The sequence below is a fragment of the Dermacentor variabilis genome, chromosome 2 (assembly GCF_050947875.1).
Source record: "Dermacentor variabilis isolate Ectoservices chromosome 2, ASM5094787v1, whole genome shotgun sequence".
Classification (NCBI taxonomy): Eukaryota; Metazoa; Arthropoda; class Arachnida; order Ixodida; family Ixodidae; genus Dermacentor; species Dermacentor variabilis.
The window spans coordinates 200,420,998-200,435,808 of record NC_134569.1 but is presented as its reverse complement, the minus strand read 5'-3'; positions in this window follow the sequence as shown (position 1 = coordinate 200,435,808).

Genomic DNA, 14,811 nt, shown 5'->3' with positions numbered 1-14,811 from the left:
CCAGTCAGTTCGATGTTCAAAACACAATGCTCTCAACACGCGCTTCATGACGGAGTGGAGCTTCTCAACGGAATTCGACTGTGGGTGGTACACTGAGCTGTGTAACAGCTTTACCCCACACCTTTCGAGAAAAGTTGTCGTCAAAGCGCTAGTAAACACTGTGCCCTGATCTGATTGGATTTCCGCAGGAAAACCAACTCGCGCAAATATGGACAGTAGTGCATTAACTATCTCAACTGAGCTGAGTTCTTTAAGCGGCACTGCTTCAGGGAACTTTGTCGCTGGGCAGATCACAGTCAAAATGTGTCTGTACCCCGTGGCTGTTACCGGCAGAGGTCCCACAGTATCAATAACGAGCCGTCTAAAAGGCTCCGTAATGATAGGTACCAATTTCAACGGCGCCCTCGATTTGTCCCCTGGTTTGCCCACCCGCTGACAAGTGTCACATGTCCTCACGAAATGGTCTGCGTCCCGAAAACACCCTGGCCAATAGTACTCTTGCAAGAGACGGTCCTTAGTTTTCTTAACTCCTAGGTGTCCGGACCACGAACCCCCATGCGACAAGCGCAACAGATCCTGACGATAGCATTGAGGCACGATCAGCTGATCGAACTCCACTCCTCTTCGGTCTAGATACTTCCGGTACAGGACTCCACCTCTTTCCACAAAACGCGCAGTTTTCCTGGCGATACCTTCTTTGACATTGCAGCGCACGTTTTCCAGGCTGCCATCCTTTTTTTGCTCGGCTATCAAAGCCGACCGGCTGACTTTTAGCAACCTATCAAGTCCGTCTGACGTAGGCGCGATGAGCAAATCAGTAGATAGCTCTTCTAACTTTCCCGAATCGGGATTTTCCTCTCCAGTATCTGGCGCCTTCAACGCTACAGACTCAATTTTATTCAGTTCGGGCGTGCTCTGAATATCAGCTTGCTGCGCCTCTGACCCTTTTTCGTTGTTTGATAACGTCGGCCCCGCAACTACCGCCTTTGCAGCGAGCTCCCGAACCTTCGATCTGGCTAAGGCCTGAACACTAGCTTCACCAAACAAAAGCCCCTTCTCGCGCAGGAGGTGATCGGACCTGTTTGAAAATAGGTACGGGTACTGGGGGGGCAGCATAGATGACACTGCCGCCTCTGTCTCAAGCGCTCCGAAAGGTCCTTCAATAAGCACCTTTGCTACTGGCAGACACACGCTATGAGCTTCCACGGCTTGCTTGATCCACGCGCACTCGCCCGTGAACATATGGGGTTCTACGTAAGACGGGTGAACTACATCCATCGTTGCTGCGGAATCACGAAGCACTCGGCACTCTTTCCCGTTCACGAGGAGGTCTCGCATGTAAGGCTCGAGAAGCTTCATGTTCTCGTCAGTGCTGCCTATTGAAAAAAAAACAACTTTTGGTGTTGTTTCCGGACACTGCGCCGAAAAGTGACCCGGCTTCTGGCACGTATAACACAAGCGCGCTCGCCTCATCTCGAACCGCTTTCTGCGTTTGGCTGCCGCCGTCTCTTTACGTTTGGTCGGACTGCTTTCGCTCGCATCCGCACTACTCGTGTCCCCTTTTAATCTCATGGGCGTGAACTTCGGCCTCTCAAACTTCGAGCCAAATTCACCCTTTTGACCGTCCTTAGCTCCGCGAGCCCGACGCGTCACAAACTCCTCGGCTAGCTCAGCGGCTTTAGCCACCGTACAAACGTCTGGCCTATCCAAGACCCAGTATCGCACGTTCTCCGGTAACCGACTATAAAACTGTTCTAGCCCGAAACACTGCAGAACTTTATCGTGGTCACCAAACGCTTTCTCTTCTTTGAGCCACTCCTGCATGATCGACATAAGGCTATACGCAAACTCTGTATATGACTCACTTTTGCCTTTCTCATTTTCCCGAAACTTCCGACGGAACGCCTCCGCAGACAGCCGGTACTTTTTTAGCAGACTCGATTTTACTTTGTCGAAATCCTCTGCTTCCTCTCTATCCAAGCGAGCGACTACGTCGGCCGCCTCGCCGGGTAACAAAGTGAGCAAGCGCTGTGGCCACGTTTCTCGAGAGAACCCCTGCTTCTCGCACGTTCGCTCAAAGTTAACCAGGAACAAACCAATGTCCTCTCCAAGCTTAAACGGCCGCATCAGGTCAGTCATTTTGAACAATACGCGTTCTCCTGCACCGTGTGCCTGACTTCCATTACGAGCGCGTTCCATTTCTACCTCAAGACGCTTCATTTCCAAAGCGTGTTGACGGTCACGCTCTTGTTGCTCTCGCTCTTTCTGTTCTTTACGTTCACGCTCTTCTTTTTCTTTTGCAGTCTCCCTCTCTTCAATAGTCTCAAGGCATTCCGACAGCTCGTCATCCTCAGCCTCTAACTCAAGAATAGCCTTTAGCAGTTCTGGTTTTCTGAGTTTGTCTGAGACATCCAGACCCAACTCTCTTGCAAGCTCCAACAATTTCGGTTTGCGCAACGACTTCAAATCCATGGCTGCTCTGAATGCTGCTTTCTCTACTGCTTACTATTGTCTTGCCGCAAACTAACCCGGCAGCAACGACAACCACAATTACCAGCTCTGTTTCTGACACTAACAAAAAGCCTGGCAAAGCTCAGAAGAAGAAAGTCCCGCACTCACCAAACCTCGCAGTCAAGAGTTCAGCGCAGTCGTTCCGCTGCAGGCAACCAGTCATCACACAGGGCTCGTTGCACTGCTCCCGGATCGTCGTTGAGCTGCTCAGCATACAGTCAACTGCATCTCTTCGCTGCTGGCCTCCGTTGTCGCGATCTCACCGCTGGCAGACAGTTGTTTGAAGTCGGAGGCGATCTCACCGCTGCCAACCAGATGTTTGGATCGGACTGCTGGTACGATCTGTTGGGAACTCGGCGCTGACGCCCGTGGTTGTACCTGGGTCGCAAGCCCCAAGGGTAGCGTTGGCCTGGCGGCCTGGGGTACAACTGGAAGCATCCGAAGGTCCCGGCAAAGCATGAGTCGACTGGTAACAACGAAACAACTTGTTTATTTTAACATCGCAAAGAGTTGGCGGTCAGGTTTGACCGAAGTAGAGAGACGGGAGAGCACTTCACTCAACAGAAGAAATCGGAGCCCTCTCTTTTGCGTCCGGGGGCAGCTGTTTTTATACTCTCGCAGTTGAGGGCAAGAAGGAACCCCTCAAAAGACGAGCACGTGAATGTACAATGGGCTAATGGTGACGCACACTGTCGTAGCGATGCCGTAGCACCATGACGAGCACGATCTCGTAGCACCCTGTCGAGCACGATCTCGTAGCACCCTGTTGTAGCGCTGCCGGTCGGGCACAATGACTGTAATGAGAGGATGGTCCCTGCTTTGGCATCGCCTGTTTCGGGCACAATGACTGGAATGAGAGGATGGTCCCTGCTTTGGCATCGCCTGTTTCGGGCACAATGACTGGAATGAGAGGATGGTCCCTGCTTTGGCATCGCCTGTTTCGGGCACAATGACTGGAATGAGAGGATGATCTTTTGCGGTCGCATCGCCGCAGTCGCGCCTGGAAACACCTGCCGATGAGTGTTGCGGCGACGACGATCGGGCCAAAATGTCTGCCGCCCCGCCGCAGTCGCGCCGGCAAAACCACGTGTCGCAGGCGAAACGCAACAGCCCACTCTCACATTTAATTTGGCCCACCCCCAAATTTCAGTTGAACCACGTTCAACTTTCAAGTTGGCCCACCGCCAAATTTTATTTGGCCCATATCCAAATTTCAAATTAGCCCAGCCCGAAATTTTAATTTGGCCCACCCCTAATTTAAGTTGACCCACTTGCATACTTCAAGTTGGCTACCCCAAAATTTTAAGTTAGCGTACACCAAAATTTCAGTTGGCCCACTTCCAAATTTCATGTTGACCCAACCCCAAATTTCAAGTTGACCCTCCCCAAATTTCAGGTGGCCCAGCCATAAAATAAACTTCGGTATGCATTTTCTAAGGAGCCCTATGGGTATTCTCTTTTACAGTGGAGCTGGTAAAACATAGGTGGATTTCTCTTGACGTCGGCAGGTTCGCCGTGCTGGGGGAGAGAGAGCTAAGAGCGAGTGAAAGCACAGTATAAAAATAGCATCGCGCAGCATAGCGGCGCGGCGAGGATGGGTGGAGCCTAGCAGGGCAGAAGGAGCGGCGCGGCGGGGACACAGGTGGTGCGACGTCTTTGCTCTTGGACAAAAACCCGCGTGGAAAACCGCAGTGAAAAAAAAAATTATACGGTCCTGTGCTGTCGCAAGCACCAGACACCAGCGGAGCTGGGGGAAGTCCAGCAAAAGTTAGACTAAGTGTGCAGTTTGGCACTACGTTACTGGCCTTCCCCCAGCTCCGCTGGTCTCTGGTGTTTCCAATAGCAGAGCCACGCATAATTTTTTGCGCATAGTTTCAATACAGCACCAAGTCTGCGCCCACGATTGTGCTCATCCAATGGCCCACGGTGTGAGCGAAAGTATACGGCAATCCTGCCTTCGATATGAAGCGGATCGTCAATACGACGACATATGAAAAAAAAAAGGAAATGGCGTATAAGATCACGTACTACCATTGATGCAAAAGTCATGTGGACTGCTGAACAAGAGTGATGCTGGGAAGTAAAATACACACAAACACACGCACGCACGCACACACACACACACACACACGCGCTCGCACTATGCGTATCACTGAAAACGCTTTGTCTTTGGTTAAAAAAAAAGACGCCGCTTCGTTTTTGCTTTGCATGCACAAATCCAGTGACAGGCAACAGACCACGGGAAGAATACACAGAAAGAAAAGCTACAGCAGACGACAGCCATCGTCGCCTTATGATTGGCTGGATATGCTTATTTATATTATTATTTTTTGCTTTTATTTGTTCCTTATTTCTTAAAACCTACCAACCATCTACAGTCACCCGCAAAAGTTTACGAACCATGGCTTTCACGACAAATTCGGTTTTCTGCTCTGTTAAGGCTTAGCGCTTCTAAGTTAATGGATCACAGTGTAGTTCGCAAGAACTGCTACGGATTAAAGCTTTTAATTAGAGGCTACGTGCACAGGCTTCGCGGAAATTTGGCTCTTTCGCAAATCCCGCGTGTCGTAAACTTTTGCGGGTGACTGTACATTTACACTATCATAACGATTAAATGCCTTAACTTTGCAAATTACGTATTTTTGTGCAAATACAAGGCATTACACTTCTCGCGTGACTAGGCTGGAGAGCTTGCCAAAGAATGCTTGCGCATTAAAATGTTTCTGATAGCTGTCAATCGAGATTGATTGTTACTCCCTGGTTGCAGCACACGAGGATTCTAGTCCTCGTCCGCGGAAGGACAGAACAGCTGGCTTAGGGCGATTGCCACTTAAAGGGCCCCTCACCAGCCCACATAGAAAATTTCCGTTATACGCTATAAGTTGTTACGTGCCCTCTAGGGAGCGTTCTACCGCAAGAAGTTTTCAAGCTAGTTCATTAATTGCCGAGATATAAATATATCAGTGCCGCGAACCCATGATTTGAGGAGGCTAGCGTCACCGCCAAAATAAAGCTCTCTCCACTTGCCCTGTCTAACCTCAGCAAAAAAAAAAAAAAATCCTTCCCCGCCCTCACCCATGCGTGACTCGAGGATCGCGTGACGCATACGTGACAGGCCCTGCCCTCTTTTACAGCGAAACTGCATACTTCTACCGTCCAATGAAATTTTCGTCGTTGGCGTGGTAAGCAAAAAACTGCCCATTGTAAGGGTTTGGAGGACGATCCCACCGCTGGCGACCAGTTGTACGGTTTAGACGTAGTTGAAGGGAGGAACTACCCATCGCTGGCATCCACTTGTAAGGGTTATAGTCGGGTATGAACTATGTGGTAGCTCGCCCATGCCGTCGTCCAACTCACGCATGCTTGGGACGTCGTTGTAGGGAGGAACTTGCTCTCACCGAGAACTAGGAGTACAGGATTTATTTACAGTATTTACATTACCATAGGAGATACATTTCAGCAGTCTAGCCTGACTCCCAAACGGAGCCCGAAAGACGAAGCATACAGCACACGAGCACAAAGCTCCAAGCACATCGCTTGTCGAGTGCACAGCTGCTTAAAAACACTCTGTCCTACCTAGATCCCTAGGTGAGGGAAAACTTCTGTCCAACCTTCGTCCAGTCGGATCGTCCTCAGTCGTTGGAGGCATAGTCGACCCGCCTTTGAGAGGGAGGGCTCACACATTCACGTACGCAGTTTGGATTACCAGAACCCTCCGAGTTGAGTGGGTCCTCGTAGCCAGGTTGTCACGCTTGACTCCAGCCGGCGCCTCTTAATTCCTGAGCTGACTTCTCAGGCCGCCGCCACGAGTGTCAGCAGACTGACGAATCCTGGAGCCCGACGAAAACGCACCGCAAAACACCCTTTTCCGAGAAGCTCTCTTGCTGCAAATAGGCCGTGAAGGCGACATCGAACCAGGTAAACAATACACGGTCCGCCAAACTATGCTTGACTTGCAGGCGCCGTCCGATCGACGAATGGTTGATTAACTTTGCTGTGGTCTCCAGTTCTCCGAAGCAAGTGCATGGTCGGTTAACGTCGCTGGCGTTGCCGGTTCCCTGAAGGAGGTGCATGGTTGGTTAACCTAGCTGGCGTCGCAGGTTCTCTGAAGGACGCCACCCCGCAGAAAGATAGAAAACTACTGCAGCGCGCCGAGAAACGTTCGCAGGTCAATCAATACCCCTGCAGGCCGATCGCAACACCATACGTGGCCCGATCCCGGAGATAGTGCCATGCCGGGCTGACCGGCGGCGGAGGTCAAACAGGCGTTAAGCATTCCCCATGCGTGGGCCGATACCGAAGATAGTACAATACCGGGCCGACCCGCGGCGGAGGTCAAGCAGGCGTTACGCACTTCCCATACCTGGGCCTATCCCGAAGATAGTGCAATGCCGGGACGACCCGCGGCGGAGGTGAAGCAGGCGTTAAGCACTTCCCATACCTGGTCCTATACTGAAGACAGTACAATACCGGGACGACCGGCGGCGTAGGTGAAGCAGACGTTAAGCACTCCCCATACGTGGCCCGATCCCGAAGATAGTGCAATGCCGGGTGGGCCCGCGGCGGAGGTGAAGCAGGCGTTAAGCACTCCCCATACCTGGGCCTATCCCGGAGATAGTGCAATGGCGGGTAGTGTAATACTTCTAGGGCTAGATCCAGCAAACATAAATACCAAGTTAGTGGACGGTTTGATAGCCGTCACCGCAGCAAAACTGCTAGTGCAACGCACGCGCAATGCTGAGCCTGCGAGTTCGGCTCCCACCGGCGAGATGTTATCTTTTCGCCCACTTTCATTTCCATTTCTTTATTATTTTCTCCGCTTCACTCTCAATTACAGCTAAATTTCCCCGTTGATTTTCTTGGCTTGAAGGAAGGAAGGAAAAAGTGGAGAAGGAGAGGCAGGGAGGTTAACCAGTTTAGCTTAACCGGTTTGCTACCCTACACATGGGAGAGGGATGGGGGTGATGAAAGATGGGGAAGGGGGAGAGAGAGAGAGCACATAGCACAGCACACACACATCGTCCGTTAGAGTTCATCAATCTGGCATGGTACGTGATATCACTGTCACAGCCGCTTGTCCAATCCCTTCTCTTTCAAAAACCGAAGTAGTCCCTTCGTCGCCTTCACCTGCGATGTCTTCTGTCGGCGGCATGTGAAAATCTTGTCGAGGGACAATGGTCTAGTGTCAAGGTGGGCTAGAACGGATGCCAGGGACTGTCGCTGAACATTATATTCAGGACAGTCGCACAGAATGTGTTCCAGCCTCTCCTCGCAAATACAGGCATCGCAGAGAGCGTTGTCGGCCATTCCAATGCGGAATGAGTAAGATTTAGTGAAAGCCACCCCTAGCCATAAGCGATAAAGCAGAGTCGCCTCTCTTCGGCGGAGTCCAGTTGGCATATAGAGATGCATCAAAGAGGGCAGGTGGTATTGACGGTTGCTCTGGTTGGTCTGGCTGTTTGGTGTGCACCATAGAGAAAGCGTGATCACTTGTGCAAGCACTCGAAGTCTGCTAGCTGCGTCGGATCGTGAAAGCGGTATAGCCTCTTCTTGTGCGTCTTCAAGAGCTGCCCGAGCGGCATTATCGGCGTCTTCGTTTCCAGTGATGCCGCAGTGACTTGGCAGCCACTGAAACGTCACGTGGTGTCCTTTCTCCTGTGATGTATGGAGTCGGCATCTAATATCGAATACGAGCTGTTCGAATGGCCCGCGACGCAGAGCTGATAGTACAGATTGTAAGGCTGCCTTTGAGTCGCTGAAGATTGACCATTGTCTAGGTGGCTCCCGATTGACGAAACGAAGTGCAGCGTGAAGAGCAGCTAGTTCAGCAGATGTCGATGTTGTTGGGTGGTCAGTCCTAAAGCTGATGGTAATAGCTTTTGCTGGGACAACCACAGCACCGGACGATCCACTGGATGTTTGTGGAACCATCAGTATAAATGTGGTCACTGTCCGCGTACCTCTCGTGCAGAAGAAGCAGAGACAGTCGTTTCAGCACAGGCGATGACAGTTCAGACTTTTTCCCGATTCCTGGTACACTCATATGGACTGTGGGGCTCATAAGACACCAAGGGGGTATCGATGGTTTAGATGCAGCGGTGAAGCCCGAGGGAAGTTGGTCGTTGTACTTGATGATAGATATAGAGAATGATGATTGGTGCCTGTCTGAAGGTAGTGCTGCAAGGTGTTGATAGGGGGCACGCGCAAAATGTCTCATGTGCGTTCTCAGGGCTTCCACTGTAATGTGAGTTCGCATTGGATGGTCCCGAGTAGTCGCAAGAGTTGCCTTTGTTGACGTGAATCTGGGCAAACCAAGGCAGACTCTGAGTGCTTGAGCTTGTGCTGCTTCCAGAACACGAATATTTGTCTTGCAGGTGTTGTTCAGTACAGGTAGACTATATCTTTAAAAGACCGAGAAAGAGAGCTCTGTAGAGTTTAAGCATTGCGCCTACTGACATCCCCCACGTCTTTCCTGTCAAGTGTTTAAACAACTGGGAAGTTGCTGTCAGGCGCCGTTTCATGTAGGCCACGTGCGGACTCCAACAGAGGTATCAGTCAATAATTACGCCAAGGAATCTGTGGGTTCGGACATAGGAAATGGTCCGCCCATTGATTGAGATGACATAAGGCGTCATCGCTTTGCGAGTAAATGCTGCTAGTGCGCATTTTTCTGGTGATATGCTGAGACCCTGTTTACACAAGTAGTTCGCTGTCAAAGTGGCCGCTCTTTGAAGTCGCGCACGTATCTGAGGGCGTGTGACTGCCGAAGTCCAGACACAGATGTCGTCAGCGTATATTGAAATTTTGATGGTAGTTGGCAAGTATTCAGCAAGTCCAACAAGAGCGAGGTTGAATAGTGTCGGGCTGAGAGCACCGCCTTCAGGAACGCCCCTGCTGGTATAGCGTCGCGTAGTTGGGCCATCGTCAGTTAACACATAGAATGATCTTTCCGATAGATAACTTGCGATCCACAAAGAAACTCGACCACCTAGGCCAACTGTCGCAAGAGTGTCGAGAATGGCCTCATGTAATACGTTATCGTATGCCCCTTTCACATCTAAGAATAAAGCTGCAGATAAACGCTTACGGGACCTTTCGTGCTGGACATATGAAACGAGATCAGCTACATTGTCGATGGAAGAGCGGTCACGTCGGAAACCAGCTATGGAAATCGGATAAATCTTATAGTATTCAATGTACCATTCCAGGCGGCCAAGGATCATCCGTTCCATTATCTTTCCTACACAGCTGGCCAGCGCTATTGAGCGGTAAGAGGTGAGTTCTAATGGGGATTTGCCCTGCTTTAAAAGTGGCACCAGGCGGCTTACTTTCCATTCGTCAAGAACATTTCCCTCCTGCCATGAGGAATTGTAAAGGCTCAACAATTCTATCCGTGCGGACTCTCCGAGATAGCACAAGGCCCGGTATGATATACCATCCGAACCCGGAGATGATGAGGCGCCTGCAGAGAGCTAGTGCCACCTCGAGCTCCTCCATTGTAAAAGGAAGGTTCATGCGGCAATCACGGGAATGGGGGACGTCAGCTCGGGCTGGAGGATCTGGACGAGTCGCTTGGACTGCGATCCGCGCGCAAAAGTCTTCTGCGACATCGATGTCTTGCCGCCCTTGGAAAAGCGCTAGCGCCTTGAATGGAAAACGCCGTTCCGGAAGGCAACACAGACCTTGCACCGTTTTCCAAATCTGAGGCAGTGACTTGCGGGGATCGAGTGTCTGGCAAAATGTTGCCCAGCGTTCCGACGCTAATCTATCCATACGACGCTGAATCTTCTTTTGCATCCTCCTGGCTGCCCTAAGGTGATGGATTGATTTTGTACGCCGATATCGACGTTCCGCCCGGCGACGAAGCGCTCAAAGTCGCTCTAATTCTATGTCGGTTAATGCAGGCAGGTATTTCATTTGTCATGCCGCAGAGCATAGCAACCTCGCAAGTTTCTCCTTGCTCGCTTGTGCGCGCTTGTCGACCTCCTCATTATTTCTCAAGTCGTACTCAAAACATCTTTAAAGACGAGAACTCGCTTTCATTTTCTCGCACGTAATTCGGCGTCATGAGCATTATCCCACGGTGGATTTCTCGTTGCTGGAACGCGAAGCAGAATGGAACCGTAGCCACGTTTCTACGGCTCAAGAAGCGGGGCTTTGAATGCATCGGCCGCTCCTGCTTCCTGGTCGCCGAAGGAAGACGTGGCCTCCACCGCGGTACGGGTGTGCAGCTCTCTCTTTCTTTGGGCGCTCAGCACGGTATCCGATTTGGGCGCCGCAGTGGCCCGACGGGAGGAGACTGGCGATGCGAGGGGCCTTCCTCCCGCGCGGCGCGCAATTTCTCTTCGATTCCCGCGTCTGTCAAGTGCGATCACGAGCCGCACCGAGATACGAACCAGATGAGGACGGGCGCCGGTGAAGGGGGGCAGCGCGGCAAGGGTGCACACCATCCCGCGCCATCGGAGGCCGCCGGTGTATCGGACGGGTCCCCGCGGTGTGTACGGACGGTCGTGTCTTGCCGAGGAGCGCGTGCCCGCTCACTCCCTCTGTTTGTTCGTTACTCTGTATTTATCCGCACTGTTATCGAGGAGATAATCTGCTGAGTAGCGTCGTGCTCCTGAGTCTCTTCTCATCTCTCTATGCACCGTTGACTGGCTATCGTGGGGGTGTCCGCGAGCAAAACGGGCGTCAGCTTGGCTAAGCTGCGCTCCGTCACACTTTCTGCGAGGCCTCGTTGCTCCTCGCGTACATTTGCCCTGTTTTTCGTATGAATCGTTACTAATGTATCCCGTGGGCCTTTCTGTCATTCGTAGTTCGAAGCACTTGGGCCGATCCACGAGCAGAGCCTGCAGTCTGGGTGGTGAACGCCGTAGCGGGTGATGCCATCCTGAACGTGGTTTGCATCTTAATCTTCCGTGCACGGAATTGCAGGGACAGAACAATTATTTATCGATTAGCTCCGTACACACCTCGGGAACTGCACGGAAGAAACGTGCACCATCTGTCGCAGAAATTTCCGAGTCCAAAGTCATCGCGCTATCGCTGGTGGCACTTTTCTCACCAACGGTTGTGCGATTAAGGCGAGCTGAGAGAGGGAGGGACAGAAGAAAGCTTAACGAGAGGAAATGCAGAAACGTTGACCGGAAAAGCGTGCTCTGGATGTGCTACTCTACACTGGGGGGAAGGAGTATACACACAAGGCAACGCAGACGATGACAAGGAATTATGGTTAAATAATGCGATATGCCATGCACGTGGCCTTTCCGTGCCGTGTATACCTCTGCGTGCAACTTGACAACTGTGCTCACGAATGGAACTATGTATACGCTTACGCAATAAGAAGCAGCGTCTCTACAGAAAAGCGAGGCCGTCACGTGCCCCTGCACATTGGGCAGCATATCATGCTACAGCAATCGAATGCACGCATGCTATGTCACTTGCTCAACATTTTTTTTTCAAACAACGTTTCCGTCTTTGTTAATTTCAAATCCGCGAAACTCTTGCCAATTGGTAAACTGTGGTATTGAACAAACTGTCGAATTAACCACTGCCAGCGATATCGTTGTAGCTGGGGATTACTTTCGCTCCGTATTTAACGCTGTATTCTCGATGTCATTTGTTTACACCGAACTGACTTCATTCCCTCAAATTACATTTTTTTTCTCCTATGGATCCTCTCATTATTGATTCTGCTGGGACAAGCAACCTAATTAATTTGTTATTTAGGTCCAAGCTTGAATATGCATCTTCCATGTGGGATTCTCATGTCAGTTCACTTAATCTCGGCATAGAAACTACTCTCCTACAGCAAGTGTCACTTTAATGAATCCAATTTTTATTTGCATACTCCATCATTTCGCCGTAAGGTTTTGCGTCTCTGTCTATTTCATAAAATATTGTCACAGACAAAGCCACAAGAGACTTCAGTCGACGCTATAGATCTCTTTATATATCGCTGTCCTGGCACCTTCGTCGTTCTCTTCTTCTGGGAGCCACCCAACATGCCTAGCATGTGGCACCGAATCGCACCGAGCGGCTGTCAGCTGTGTCGAGGCCGTGGCGATATATAATTGCAGTCCTACCTTAAGCGACTGCCTTTTGTTACCACCATTGCACATCTCTTCCAGAGACGGTCATTAGTTCAAGGTTGACGTGCCGTGTTGCCGCACTAACCTTGGTTTCAATTATTTTATTGCCACAACAAGCGCCGACTGGAACCATCCTCCCGCTTCCATTCCTTCAATCGTCAATGCAAACGAATTAAAGAGAGCCCTAGTTAACAACTTATCGTAATCCTACTACACTGATAAAATGTGTTCTGTTTTTGTTTTTAAACAACCCACTCCTCTCTGTAATGTCTCAGCCCTGAGAGGAAAGAAATGAAATGAAACGAAGGGAGATACGCGCACTGCATAACAATCGAGAATATCCGCATGAACACTTCAAGGCCGTCACCAGCGTCGTACAGACAAAAAAGTGACAAGGCGGTTAAAAATGCGTAACACGAATGTTTAGGCGTTAGCTGTGGCGCAGGCTAGGCGTTTTTGCTGCCGATCTCGAGTTTCTAATCGCACGGGGGTCCCGAAGGCCCTGCTTCCCTCATGACATTTCAGTGTACAGGGTGTTTTCGGTGTTCGAGTGCTTGCCGGCTTTATAAGCGTAGAGTGGCGCTGCTGAAGTCATATCATGAGAAGCCAACAAACACTAACACCAAGGACAACATAGGGGAAATTACTTGTGCTTAATAAATGAAATAAAGAAACGATAAAGTAATGTAAATTAATGTGGATGAAAAAAACAACTTGCCGCAGGTGGGAAACGAACCGACAACCTTCGCATTTCGCTTGCGATGCTCTACCAATTGAACTACCGCGGCGCTGTTTCCCCATCCACTTTCTTGGGTATTTGTGTGTCCTAGTAGAACCGTGGGAGTGTTAGCCAGCGCCACTACTCACAGACCTTAGCGGGGGACGTGGAACGTCCTTCTAGCCGCAGGCGTCACGAGAACGTGATCTTTTTGGGTGAAGGCAACTGGTCAATAAACCCACATATGCTACCTGAAGGCATTAATGTAGCCGGATTCGAGACCCTCGTATGTAATGAACGAGAAGTATGACGAAAATGGGATGACTTGTTCTCAAAAGATGATGGTGGTATGACGACGACAGCTTGACGACGACGGCATTGGGACAATGGTATAACGACTTGTCTACGACGACGCGGTGTCGTCCGCTTCGGCTAAATGCAGGTACCTTCATCCGACGCCTCTGTCGACCCTTTCAACTCTCCTGCTCATCTGTTTCGACGCGGACGGCGTCAACTGTGCGAAGCTGAGCAACGAGCTAAGAAAACGTGACGCTTTAATATAGCGAAGGTACCTTCCACTCTATAGCTGTGCCGAGAATAGACTACATAGATTTGAATTTAAATGAATTTGAACACGTTTCTTTCACATTGGTAATTGTTGCGGCAACCATCGAGTTAGCGTGAAGTAACAGGTGTGTTCGTCTTCCTTTTCTTTTTCTTTTTTTTTTCTTTTTACGTTCATACAACAGATGGCAAAGCCTGTTTCTTAGTCGTACAACGTCTGGTTGTGCAGTGAGTGCTGCCACCTCTCGCGGACTACAATGACCAAGCGGGCGTGCCCTACGCCTCCAAATTTCGTTCAGCGTGCGCTACGAAAAAGGAGACATCTAACAATTTCCGTAGCCGCTGCCCAACGTACCGTGACGAAAGGCACGTTCTTCTAGAGGGCCTACAGAATAAAGACCTTTTTCGTGCATGCCTGCATGATCTTCATTCCGGAAAGGTCCCGCAAGGAAGCTCCGCATCTTCTTGTATTCCTAAGAAACACCGGCTAGATGCAGGCTGAGCGAGAATAGCGAAAGGATCCGAGGGGAACCTTTTTCTTTCTTTTCTTTTTAGTTTGTACTATACAAGAACGAAACAGGCAAAGCAACCGGAGAAAGCACAGCTAGAATTACTAAAGATTAATTCTTATGTTCAATAGAAAAAGGACGAAATAATCACAAAAGAGGAAGTGAAAATGGTTTTAAACGAGAAGTTACCGCACCTGGGAGTCGAACCCACGTCCTCCCCACTACGCATGCGGTGCTTTGCCAATTAAGCTACCGCGGCACCCGTCTTGCCGCCCACTCTTTTGAACATATTTACACGTCAGTTTCGGAGCAGCCAGCCGGCCAGTAAACCTGAACGTGCGGTAAAACACCTGTACTGAGGCTTTAACAGATTAATCAGGTGGAGCAATTGCTGGCCTCGGTCGTCAGCCTCGACCACATC